The sequence below is a fragment of the Puma concolor genome, chromosome B1, assembly GCF_028749965.1.
Source record: "Puma concolor isolate L17-30 chromosome B1, mPumCon1.1.hap2, whole genome shotgun sequence".
In the NCBI taxonomy this organism is placed as follows: domain Eukaryota; kingdom Metazoa; phylum Chordata; class Mammalia; order Carnivora; family Felidae; genus Puma; species Puma concolor.
In genome coordinates this window covers 188,036,670-188,049,052 of record NC_141670.1, presented here as the reverse complement: position 1 = coordinate 188,049,052, position 12,383 = coordinate 188,036,670, and the positions used below count along the sequence as shown (strand labels likewise).

At 38.6% G+C, this 12,383-nt stretch overlaps 1 protein-coding gene across 1 annotated transcript in view; it reads right to left on the bottom strand.

Moving 5' to 3' along the window:
* PPARGC1A (PPARG coactivator 1 alpha) overlaps positions 1–12,383 on the bottom strand; it is a 654,387-nt gene that overhangs the window by 565,052 nt on the left and 76,952 nt on the right. The window lies entirely within an intron of this gene.

The following is a 12,383-nucleotide window of genomic DNA, read 5'->3' as shown; positions in this document are numbered from 1 at the left end:
CTGGCTGTCAGAAGTCATGAAGAACCCTGTGTCCATCATCAACCCTGTCAGGTTAGAGGACGCGGGGCTTTTAGAAAAAACAACCAAATATCCACCATTAAAATTCCTTGCAGATTTTCACCTCCCAAGACACTTTTAATCTAGCCACATATGTTAGGTTTTGAAGAAAGCAGTATCATTAAAAAGGAAAATAAAGTTGGGCTAGGTTAAGGTTCGGATTAAGAGTTCACGAAATTCAGACTCCACACATTTCAATTAAGTGGTACATCGACCCATGTACCAAACTGTACTAAAATCCGCTCCAAGTCCCATTTGTCAAGTTTTATCTGCCACCATTTGGATTCAAGATGACAGACTGAGCTATAAATCCAATTCAAGATGGGACTTACACTGAGCAGCGTACCAAGTTTTATCAGAATCAGTCAGCTTCTTTGGGAGTTGCACATAGGACAGACTGAAAAGACAGTTAAAGAAGAAAATGTCATATCAGCTAGTGAAAGCAGGAATTGTGCTTAAGTTGGTCATCCCTGTATTTATTCATTCACTCAACAAATATTTTATTCAGCACCTACCCTATGCCAGGTGGTGCAGGAAAAGTAGAAATACGCACATCACAAGGCAAAGTCTTTGCCCTTGGAGGGTTTATATGATGACAGGGGGTTGGGGCCATAATGACATAAAATCATTAAAAACAGAGATTAAAGCCATGACGGACTAAGAAGGGTGTTGAGAAAGAGAAAAATCGAGAAAGCCTACTTTACACAGGGTTGTGGGGAAAGCTTTTCTGAAGGGAGGTACTTAGGTTGAGATGGAAGAATGGGTTGGAAACAGTCCTACCAAGAGCAAAGGAAAAACGTCCCATGCAAAACAAGGAGCAAACTCCGAGGTCCTAGGTGGGATCTGTCATGGCCGTGGACAGATGAGGGGCCCAGAGGGGAGAAGGAAAGGTGCAGCAGGCCCACCACAACTTGCAAAGCCAAGTGGTCACTGGCGATATTAAGAATAACACTGCCAGGGGCGTCTGGGTGGCTCAGTTGGTTAGGCATCCAACTCTTGATTTGGGCTCAGGTCATGATCTATGAGATTGAGCCCCACATCGCACTCCGCACTGACAGCACAGAGACTGCTTGGGATTCTCTCTGCCCCGCACCGCCCCCCTCAATAAATAAATAAACTTAAAAAAAAAAAAAGAGTACACTGTCAGAAATTATTTATGTAAATCCTGCAAAACAGGAGATGTTACACCCAAAAGGAAACCGTACGTGTTGCCTTTCTTCTTTTTAAGGGCTTTCCAGGCACGCCTTAGCTAATACCTGACAGCTCACACATATTACTTTCCTTCGGCAAATTATCATTATTAAATATTATCATCAACCTCACTAAGGAATGTTAAGTGTGATACATAGTTTAATACATTTGGCACTCGGAAGCATATAAACTTCCCATTATAGACAGTAAAAGAGCCTTCCATCAGACCGGTTTGCTCCAAAAGCAATCAGGTATTTACTGCCTGTCCTATAAAGCAAACGGCACTTGGGCATTTCAGCGCTTGGGGTGGGTGGGAGGTGTGAAGAGGAAGGATTGCAGAAGCAGTCAGCCCTCCCTGAAAGCTTGTCACGTTCAGGATGGACCCAATCAGCTCTGTGGGTAGAGGTGAATCCTCAGGGAGACAGTAGGATGTGCCTGATGGTACAAGGCATGCTTCTGTTTCCCAATGGCCAGAAAAGTTGTCAGTTTTAGGCAATTCCAAGCTTCGAGTTCTCTTGATCATTTTTAAGCCATTCGGAAAATAAAATGGATTGCCAGAGTTTTCCTAACTAGCTCGCTGATCTTTCCTTGTCATCTCAAGATGAAAGAATTCACCATCAGACTAAAGGTCACTGTCCTAGAAATATTTATGGGTGACTGAAAGGGGAAGACTATTAGAGGAATACTTTTTCATTGCCTTCACAATTGCGTGGTTAGTTGCATGAAGTATTAGACATACCTACGCTACACCCTTACCCATCTTTCCACGTTCATGAACCCATCCGTGGTATTTCTATGCTGGCGATTCTTCTCATAATGAATCTAAGGACCCCCCCTTTCAAAGAAATGGCTAAATGTTGGTTACATTTTAAATCGTGCATGATTTTAGTTCTCTCTGAACAATGTTTGATGGATAAGTCTTAAAAAAAAATGGCCAAATGGCCTAACCTTTTAGCAATAAAATTGTGTGCAATAAAAATGCTGGAGGGCACCAGTTACCGAACTGTCATGGGCTGGAGAATTATTAAACCCCATCATTCTGTACCGCAAAACCAAATTTGTAGATTTTTTTTTTCAAGTAGAAAAAAATCCAGGAAATTAAATGGAAAGACCTGTAGTAATGAAATATTAAATGCAATTTCAAGTGCACAAAAAGGTCAGAAGCCAAAAAAAAAAAAAAGATTTCTAGAACAACATTAATTTTCTCATACTTCATGTATGTCTGGGCTTAAATACCCCTAGAAACCAAGCAGGCCCGCACGGGGGCAGGCTTGAGGATGCAGGGGAAGGTAGCAAGGAGAAGCCTGGAATAAGACAAAATCAGAACGAAGAATAAAAAAAAAAAAAGATAGAAAATATTTCCTTCCTTTTCAATTTCCAAAGTTGAAGTCATATTGCGTAAATATGCATCAATACCTGTCAAAAGGTGTAAAAGCAAAACCACAATGACTGGACTTGAACTATGTTATATGCCAGTTGTACTCAGAGTTAGCTTGATTCTTGGTTCCTTGCACTGATAACAGTTCTTAACTTCATCATACTTGAATTTCACTTCTGGACAAAGAGATCACGTATCACGAGATGGTCTTGTGGACCCTCGGAGTCGGTGTAGATGTGTCTGTGTGCAGGCTGTTACCATCGTTAGAAGCGATCATTGAAAGTATGTAGCTTCTGTCTCAGGACACAGAGGGATATTTTGTTTAATATGTATGTAGGAAGGGGTGGAGGAGATCCAGAGAAATTTTAAAGGAATTTTTTTTGAGAGAGAGAGAGAGAAACAGAGAGGCTGAGAGAGAGAAAGACAGAGAATCTTAAGCAGGCTCCACACTAGTGTGGAGCCCAATGTGGGGCTCAATCCCACAACCCTGGGATCATGACCTGAGCCAAACTCAAGAGTTGGACTCTCAACTGACTGAGCCACCAGGTGCCCCTAAAGGAAATATTTTTTTTTAATTTTTTTTAACGTTTTATTTATTTTTGAGACAGGGAGAGACAGAGCATGAACAGGGGAGGGTCAGAGAGAGGGAGACACAGAATCTGAAACAGGCTCCAGGCTCTGAGCTGTCAGCACAGAGCCCGACGCGGGGCTCGAACTCACGGACCGCGAGATCATGACCTGAGCTGAAGTCGGCCGCTTAACCGACTGAGCCACCCAGGCGCCCCTAAAGGAAATATTTTTAAATGAAAATCCTGTATGAATAAAAGGGTCACCTGCTAACATCAAGACACCTATAGTTTAGGCATGACACATTGTTCATATGGAATACTGTCTAGAGATACACGCAGGGAAAATTCTTATTTTAACACCTGGCTAACTCCCCAAGTCCATTACTCACACGGTCTATATACTCTTTAAATATGCTACAGAAATCAGATGGTCTGTAATTTACGATTGCTACAACTTTAAAGCCTAAACAACACACAATGAAATCTATTTCTTTTAAAATACCAATCTGTGGGGTTGCAATGTTGGATGGCAGAAAGAATGATTTATATTTATGGCCAGTTTTTATTTATCCTTACCTATTTATAAATTGTGTTACAGCTTCAACAGCCATGGTTAAAAAGAATAACGTCATTCCTAACCACTGCCTTTGACTATAAAAACAATTTCACCATAATGGATAACACTAAAACACTCCAAGAATAATCAATAAATGAATCCTGGATTACTAGTCGAACACTGGTGGTTATAAGTGATTACACGAAAGAGTTGATGTTACTTTGAAAATCTTAAGGTCTGTCTATGGATTTTCGTATTTTATATGTAACATTTTTATGAAGTGATTTTTGCCCTTACATAATAGCTTTCATCTTCAAAGTGCTTCACAAATATGAACTAGTTACATAAAAAGCTATATTACTGCAAAATCAGAAAATGGGAAAGCTGAGGGTCTCTTAGCTACAGTCACTCTTCGCAGTGGTTGATCTTCAACAAAGGTTGTATGTTTTCTGAAAACACGCTTAATTATCAATACTGTTAATGAAACTGTCCAAGGGTAAACAGAGCTTTTACTGTACCAGGAAGGTGTTACTATTCATAAAAATCTCCCTTTCACTGAACCCGTAAAGTTTGAGGAAATCAGACTTGTGTTATGACCCATCCACTTTGTCCCCTTCTTCTATTTCATGAGGTCTCTTAAATGTCAATAAGAACGGATGTTGAACAAAGCTTTATCATAATAAAATTGGAAAACATTAAACATGCATCATAAGGAATAGTTAAGTAAGCTAAGGTATGTCTATATAATATTATCCACTATAAGGTAGCCTGAAGAAATATGTTTTTAAAGAATATTTTAAAACATGGGAAGTTTTGCATTATGATATTTGGTTTTTTAAAGGTCACAAGATTGTCTACATCCCATCAAGTCAATTTTATAAAAGAAATAATTATATATAAGCACATAAGCAAAGTGGATGAAATAAATATAAGTGATAGGAGTATTGTGATTTTTTTCCCTTAGATTTTCTTTATTATTTAAAGTCTTGGCAATAAAACATATATTTTTTTAATCATGGGACACCAATGTTATCTAAAAGAAAACAAAACCATAACCCTTACTTTAAAAACTCATACTCTGTTGCAGAGACAGAAAACAGCAGTCAGTGTGATAATCTCTTTCAGCATAGAGAACTCAAGAGTAGCACTGGAGTAACCCAAGATAGCTCAGAATGGAAGGAAGAGAGCCTGGAATTAGACCTTGCAAGGTAAGCAGGTATTTAGTAATGAAGAGGGCAGTCCAAACAGAGCCTATGCAAAGGCACAGAACTAGAAGATGTGTGGAAACAACAGGAAAAATGATGAGCTTCAGTGGGGCAAAGTGTATGGCCAGGATGCATAGAAGATGGTGATGAGGACGGCACATACCAGCTCACAGACCTTGAGAACTGTGGAAAATGATCCAACGTCAGTCCTTATACACAATGGGTAGAACCTGCTGGGGAGGGGGACGTTGAGAAGTATTAGACCAAGAAAATAGTAAGAGATGAGTTATTTAGATCACTAGTACAGCAAGCAAAGGGTTGGAGAAAGGCAAGACTAGACTCAGGGACACCAGGGAACTGAGTCTGATAAGTTTACCTTTGGAAGGAGACAAGCAGGAAAGAAAGAGTTCCAGAGGTAGTTAGGAGAAAAGACAGACATAGCTTAGTGGCCGGTTAAATGTGGGTGAATGAGAAAAAGTGTCTAAGGTTAATTCCCAGGTTTCTAGATGAAATAAGCGGTGGACAGAGGTACTATCACCTAAACAAAGTGGATACAAACAAACAAAACAACAACAACAAGTTAAGCATCTGACTTAACCAGTTGGTTAAGCATCTGACTTCGACTCAGGTCACGATCTCTCGGTCCATGAGTTCGAGCCCCGCATCAGGCTCCGTGCTGACAGCTCGGAGCCTGGATCCTGTTTCAGATTCTGTGTCTCCCTCTCTCTCTGCCCCTCCCGCACTCGTGCTCTGTCTCTCTCTCTGTCAAAAATAAATAAACATTTTTTAAAACTTTTTTAAAAAAAAAGTGACTCTGGATATCCAGATAAGAAGAAATAGCAGGGTGACTCTACTTCAATTAAAAAAAAGGGGGGGGGTGTCTGGATGGCTTAATTGGTTGAGCATCCAACTCTTGGTTTCGGCTCCAGTCATGATTTTGCAGTTCATGAGTTCGAGACCCACATCAGGCTCTGAGCTGGCAGTGCACAGTCTGCTTGGGGTTCTTTCTCTCCCTTTCTCTCTCCCCCTCCGTTGCTCATTCTCTCTGTCTCTCTCTCTCTCAAAAATAAATAAATAAATTTAAATTTTTTTTTTAATTCAAAAAACAAAACAAAACAAAAACACACAGTAGGCTTCATGGATTAGTACGCAAGTCATAGATGAAGGATCAAGGATGACACTTGAGAGCACTTAGCAAATAACTCTATGCTTATAAAATTAGGAATACCACCCTAGAATGCTGGGCAAGGTGAAGAACCTGGAAATAGAGTAAACATCAATACTGGGGGCAGGCATGCAGAACCAGCGAAAGCAACCAATATGGCACGGTCAGAGAGATCAGGTCATAGAAACCAATGAGCAGAGATTTTCAAGAATGGAATGATCAAAATTGGGAAGGCTATGGCGGTCAATAAGAAAAGGCCAAAATGCATCATTTAAGTTTGCTAATAAAAATCCTCACTTGGGGGCGCATGGGTGGACCAGTCGGTTAAGCGTCCAACTTCAGCTCAGGTCATGATCTTGCAGTTCGTGAGTTCGAGCCCCGCATCAGGCTCCGTGCTAACAGCTCGGAGCCTGGATCCTGTTTCAGATTCTGTGTCTCCCTCTCTCTCTGCCCCTCTCCCATCATGCTCTGTCTCTCTTTCTGTCTCTCTGTCAAAATAAATAAATATTAAAATAAAATAAAATAAAATAAAATAAATCCTCATTTGACCATTGCTGGAGCAGTTTCAGTGGCTGATATGGACTGAAGCAGACAACAGATCAAAGAATAATTCAGATTTAAGGAAAGAATAAATGTTAGCAGCTCCTTCCACAAACTTCACTATTCACTGAAGAAGAAAGGGAGTGCCCAAATTAGAGGTCAACAGGACTAGGGAAGAAGTGTACTGATGGTTTATTAATACCGATTAGCTACAATCACTGTAATGATTCTCAGGGAAGTGAAGTCACCTTTTTTCACCTAATAAAACTATAACCATGCAGCCACAAAGCAAAGATAAGACAACACATGTCTAAATGTTTGCCCTTAAAATGGCAACGTTATTCAGCCAAAATTCACATTTGCAAGATATTTTGTCAGTGTGAAAAAAATCGTGAGATGAGATCCCGTTTCCAAAGTCTTAAATGTTTACGTTACTCAGATAATTGAAAGAATTGGCTAATATAATGAATACAATTGATACTTATAAATTATTTGCAACCCAGGATGAATTAATTTTTGGCTAAATTACCTACTGAGTGGCCAAGATGTTCTAAATTAACTGAATAACTCTTTCGACGTTAAGTAGATTTGAGGTTGATTAGATAAAAGTCCATTTGCGTAACATAAACTACTTGAACAAGTTTCAATAGAAATTTAAGAAACTTTTTTTTTTGTTGAGGTTTTCATTGGGTCATTTAATTTAGTAATAGGGACTTAAACCCATAATGAAGTGAAAGTCTGTACCATTCGTTCCTTCGATTCACCTAGAGATATCAAATTCATTCTGTGTGTAAGATCCACAAAAAGACTCATTATTTCTCACTCAATAATTTGCTCTTAGGAATTTATCATATGATATGATAGAAGAAAAATGCCATACGCACAGATTTTCTGTGTTCACTAGAATAGTATCTAGGAAAACTAAAATATGAAAACAACCTAAACATTTAACAACGGGGAGGAAACTATATAAATTATGGAAAGCTGCTTAATGGAATAATATATAGTCATTAATTGCGTGAAACATAGCTGAATAAAATTATCTGTTTACTTTGACAGCAATCATATATTAGAAATTCTGTGTGCAGGGGATGCCTGCGTGGCTCAGTCGGTTAAGGGGCCAACGCTTGATTTGGGCTCAGGTCATGATCTCACAGTCTCAAGCCCTGAGTCAGGCTCTGTGCTGACAGGGTGGAGTTTGTCTGGGACTCTCTCCCTCCCTCTCTCTCTGTCCCTCCTTCACTCGCTCGTGTGTACACATGCTCTCTCTCTCCCTCTCTCTCTCTCCTTCTCTCTCTCTCTCAAAATATGTAAATATACCTACATACATACATAAACTTTTTTTAAGGAAAGAAATTATGTGTGCCAACCAATAATCCTTAAAGGTAATGTAATCACACGAGCTCAAAAAAAAATTTTAAAGCCATGTTGTAGGAGTAAGAAAGATTTTTGTTTCTTTTTTCCTATTTCCCTGGAACGTTCCTATAAGAACTTTCAGAATTTAAAAGGGAAGGAGAAAAAAAAATAAGATACAAAGAAAGAGGGAGGCAAACCATAAGAGACTCTTAAACACAGAGAACAAACTGAGGGTTCTGGAGGGGTGTTGGGTGGGGGGATGGGCTCAATGGGTGATGGGCATTAAGGAGGGCACTTGGGATGAACCCTGGGTATTAATGTAAGTGATGAATCACTGACTTCTACTCCTGAAATCATTATTACATTATATGTTAACCAACTTGGATTTAAATAAACTTAAAAATTAAAAATAAAAAAAAATTTAATAAGGATAATAAAATAAAATAATAAAAAATAAATAAAAGGGAAGGAGAGAGGGAGAAAAGGAGGGATGGAAGAAGAGGGAAAAGTAACTGAAAATCAAAACCAGTGGCAAGAAGAGAGTCCTAAGTTAGGGGGAAAAAGCATTCTAAAATCTATCTTGAAATGTTTGTGAACTATTTGTAAGACTCATTTATAGACTCCAAAGCCCTGCCTAGCATGGATACAAAGTTAAATGGAGTCATCCAGTTCCAAGTATGACTCATTTAAATGACACTGACAGATACTCTGTTATCTCTACAGTGTGTATATATATTAAAAAATACATATTTTGACCCACTGCACTGAAAACAAAGAAATTAAGATGGCAGATGGCTCCAGCCTAAGATGACTGAAGTGCTAAAGTTACCAAGTCGCCTTGCATTCTAGTTGAATACTATTTACAATAAACTTAATTTTATGTTTTTCTTTTAAATTTTCTGTACAATTTTGAATATGTTCAGATACAACACTAAGATAGAGTTGGGTCGGCCTGTTGCTAACAAGCCTTGTTCAATTTTGAGTGATTTGTTAATACAAAGGCTATTTCCCGACATTTCCATGAGAACTGAACTTCTTACCATCTATAATCATGCTTCTTCTAAGAATTCTTTATTTGGCTTACAATTTCGAAGGCCTGTAATAGTTAGAAGAGTGGCTCCAGAGTCCGAAGGCTTTGAACTGGAGATCCTCAGTGAGTTACAGGCACGTTCCCTGCTCCCAGTGTCCTCATTTGCAAAATGAGGATGATTGTACAATATATCTCATGAGGTCTTCTGAATATTGAGATTAATGTATGCAGAATACTTAGTGATGTGCCTGGAACACAACGAGCACACAGATAATGTTAATTGTTATTATTATTAGATGTTGGAAGGATACACAGAAACCTCAGAGCTCTGGCCTGAAAGGAGCCTGCCTTTATTACTATTAATCATGGTGCTAGAAAGAACGACAATGATAGTGTTAGCGGACCTTCGCACGCATGTCATCATTTCCGTGCATTAACTCTTTCTTTATTTCTTTATGAAGATAGGTCTTGGGCCCATGATATAGCTCAAGAAGCGGAGGTCCAGGATAAGGATGCAATCTGACAGGACTGCCCACAAATAACCACGTTCTCTAAGAGCTGAGGTAGGTTGTATTCTGAACCTGCAGGTTAGAGGAGAGGGTATACACAAGTGTCAACCCTCCCAAGGGGCGGGAGGGAACTAGTTAAGGTTTTATAGCCTGCCTTTTGTTGACGAAGCAATTTAGATGGCTTTGCGGTTTTAAATGCTACAGTAAAACTTGAGTAATCGTTAATCAGAGCAGGAATGGTAAGTAACTTACATTTTTTTTTCAGAAAAATGACTGAAAGAGAGGGCTGCAAAAAACCAGCACTGTAAAAACTGTATTTTAGCAGCAATATCCTAAAAGTTCATGGAATATGATTATTCTTCAGGCAAGTCCGCCTTTCCAGATTCAAAATGAGATCAGAGTCACAAGTCAGGAAGGTAGTGAATTTGTTCCTCAAATACAAATTAAGAGAAGATTGCTGTTTGAAAACACCTATGCTTACAACAGGAAGGTTAGATTTTTAGCAATTTATATGATAAATTCTGGTTCCTCTTCCCCAAATAAAATGTATTTTTATTAGTTTTTGGTACTATATAAAACCATAGGTTTATTGTGGAAAATTGTGAAAAAGAAAGTGAAAGAAAAATCATGCTAAGTTCCGCAACTTTAAAATAAATACCATTAAATGGCGTGATGTCTTGTATATGCTTGACACACATAGGTATACATCTATTTATTTACATTTTACTTGCTAATTTGTTGCAGCTGATATTAAAACTTTTTTATGTCATGCAAAAACTGTTCTCCCTCTTCACTGGGAGATTATGTATGCAGTTTATATCAAAAGCATTTCCTGTGTTATGTTTTTTAATGTTTCTATTTATTTTTGAAAGAGAGAGAGAGACAGAGCATGAGTGGGGAAGAGAGAGAAGGAGACACAGAATCCGAAGCAGCCTCCAGGCCCCGAGCTGTCAGCATAGAGCCCGACGCCGGGCTCGAACTCACGAAACATGAAATCATGACCTGAGCCAAAGTTGGACGTTTAACCAACTGAGCCACCCAGGTACCCCACATTTCCTGTGTTATTGAACATTGTTTGGGAGGGTATTTTTAGGGACTTTTTAAGTTGGATATCTCATCTTTTTAAAATAGTGCATATATTCGAGAATTGTCTACATTTCAAACCTCTCTTACATGTATGGAAACCTAAGTGTCATGACCCCCTAATAACTCCAATTAACACATGTGAAGTTGTTTAAGCTATTTAGGAACATAATTGATTTTTGCCTTAAAATATCAGAGAAAAGCTTCTAGTCAGGGGTAATCCCTTGTATTTGCATTTAATGACCTGTTTTGAGTTCTCCAAGTCTTCTGGCTACAACAGCTTTCCTTAGCTTTATAATATTCCCTGCCTCAAAAAATAACAGTAAAAGTAAAATTTTATTCTGAACATCACACGGCCATAGCTGTTGTGACTGGAAGGCTTTTACAGGCAGGAACTAATTCTCAACCCACCTCCATGACTTCCCCAAAAACTAATGGTGCCAGACTGTTATTACTTTTCTAAAATATGTTTCTGGACAAATGTTGTCCATCATGTTAATTTTTGAAACCAATTTACAGTTACAAACACACCAATAATCTCTCTCTGAGATTTGAGTTTGCTCTGGCCATACCTCATCCACAAGCAATGTGTTACGCACATCGTATAACACAGTTATACGTTGAATTCGCATATATCTCTGACTACTCATCCAAACAAAGTTGAGTCATTTTCATCAGGAAATCGTTTCCCCACTGGGGGTAAATACACATCTAAACCCACAAAAATTCTATTAGCACCAGCTACATTGTCATGCAGTGATGAACACTTTCCTTCTAATTTGCTGGGTCCCCAGCTAAAGAAAGACTTTGTCGGTTCCGGTCGGCAATTGAACCGCATGTAGTAGATATGCTGATTTTAAAAAAGAAAGAACGAACTACAATAATGGTGTGGTCTCCTGAGAATACATTTATTTCTGCAGTATAAAACAAAATTAAATTCTTCAATCTCAAAAACTATTAAAAGGTTGTATTTAAAATGCATGAAGCATTAAAAAGACATCAAAATTAAAATAATCTCATAAATCTCTTCATTTAAAAGACTTATTAGAATACAGATCGAGGCAGAAAACAGCTGCCTGGCACTCTGAAGCAGTAAATTATGACTATTTTAACTTTTTTTCATTTTCATCATTGAAAATTCTTTTCCAGAATAATCGTATTGCTGTAGCAAGACCAACTGTCCCATATATTTAATATGTATACAGTAAATTGCTTTCAATGGGCTCTGAAGTAGATATACTATATATTCTTTTAAAGATCAGCAGACCACAGGGTTGCATCCTGACAAAGGATGCAAAAGATACAAGCAAAAGTTAGTTTTTAATGTAAAATCGGTCGAATGAATTATAATCCCAATTGAGTTGGCTAAAGTACTAGGGACGCCCTAGGAAAACCTGATAGTGTAAGGGTTTTTTTTTTTATTGTCATCCCTTTCTCCAAAGCTGCCAACTAGAATCCAAGAAAAAGTCAGCACGGGAAGGACAGTTAGATGTGTCCAATCGCCATCAATCATTAAAACCGGACTCTCTTTTGTAAATGACTGACAACCAGGCGGAGATTTTTTTTCTAATAAAGATTCTCACTCCATAGATCATCATGTGTCAGTCTTGATTGTACTACAGCATCCTTGGGGTGCAATTAAACTATCATGTTGATGGTACCTCGATGCGGTTGAATCCTAAAAGGAGGAAAAGAAAAACCAGGTGGCTTAACAGGAGGCCCCAGGCCACTCGCCTCTACCAAC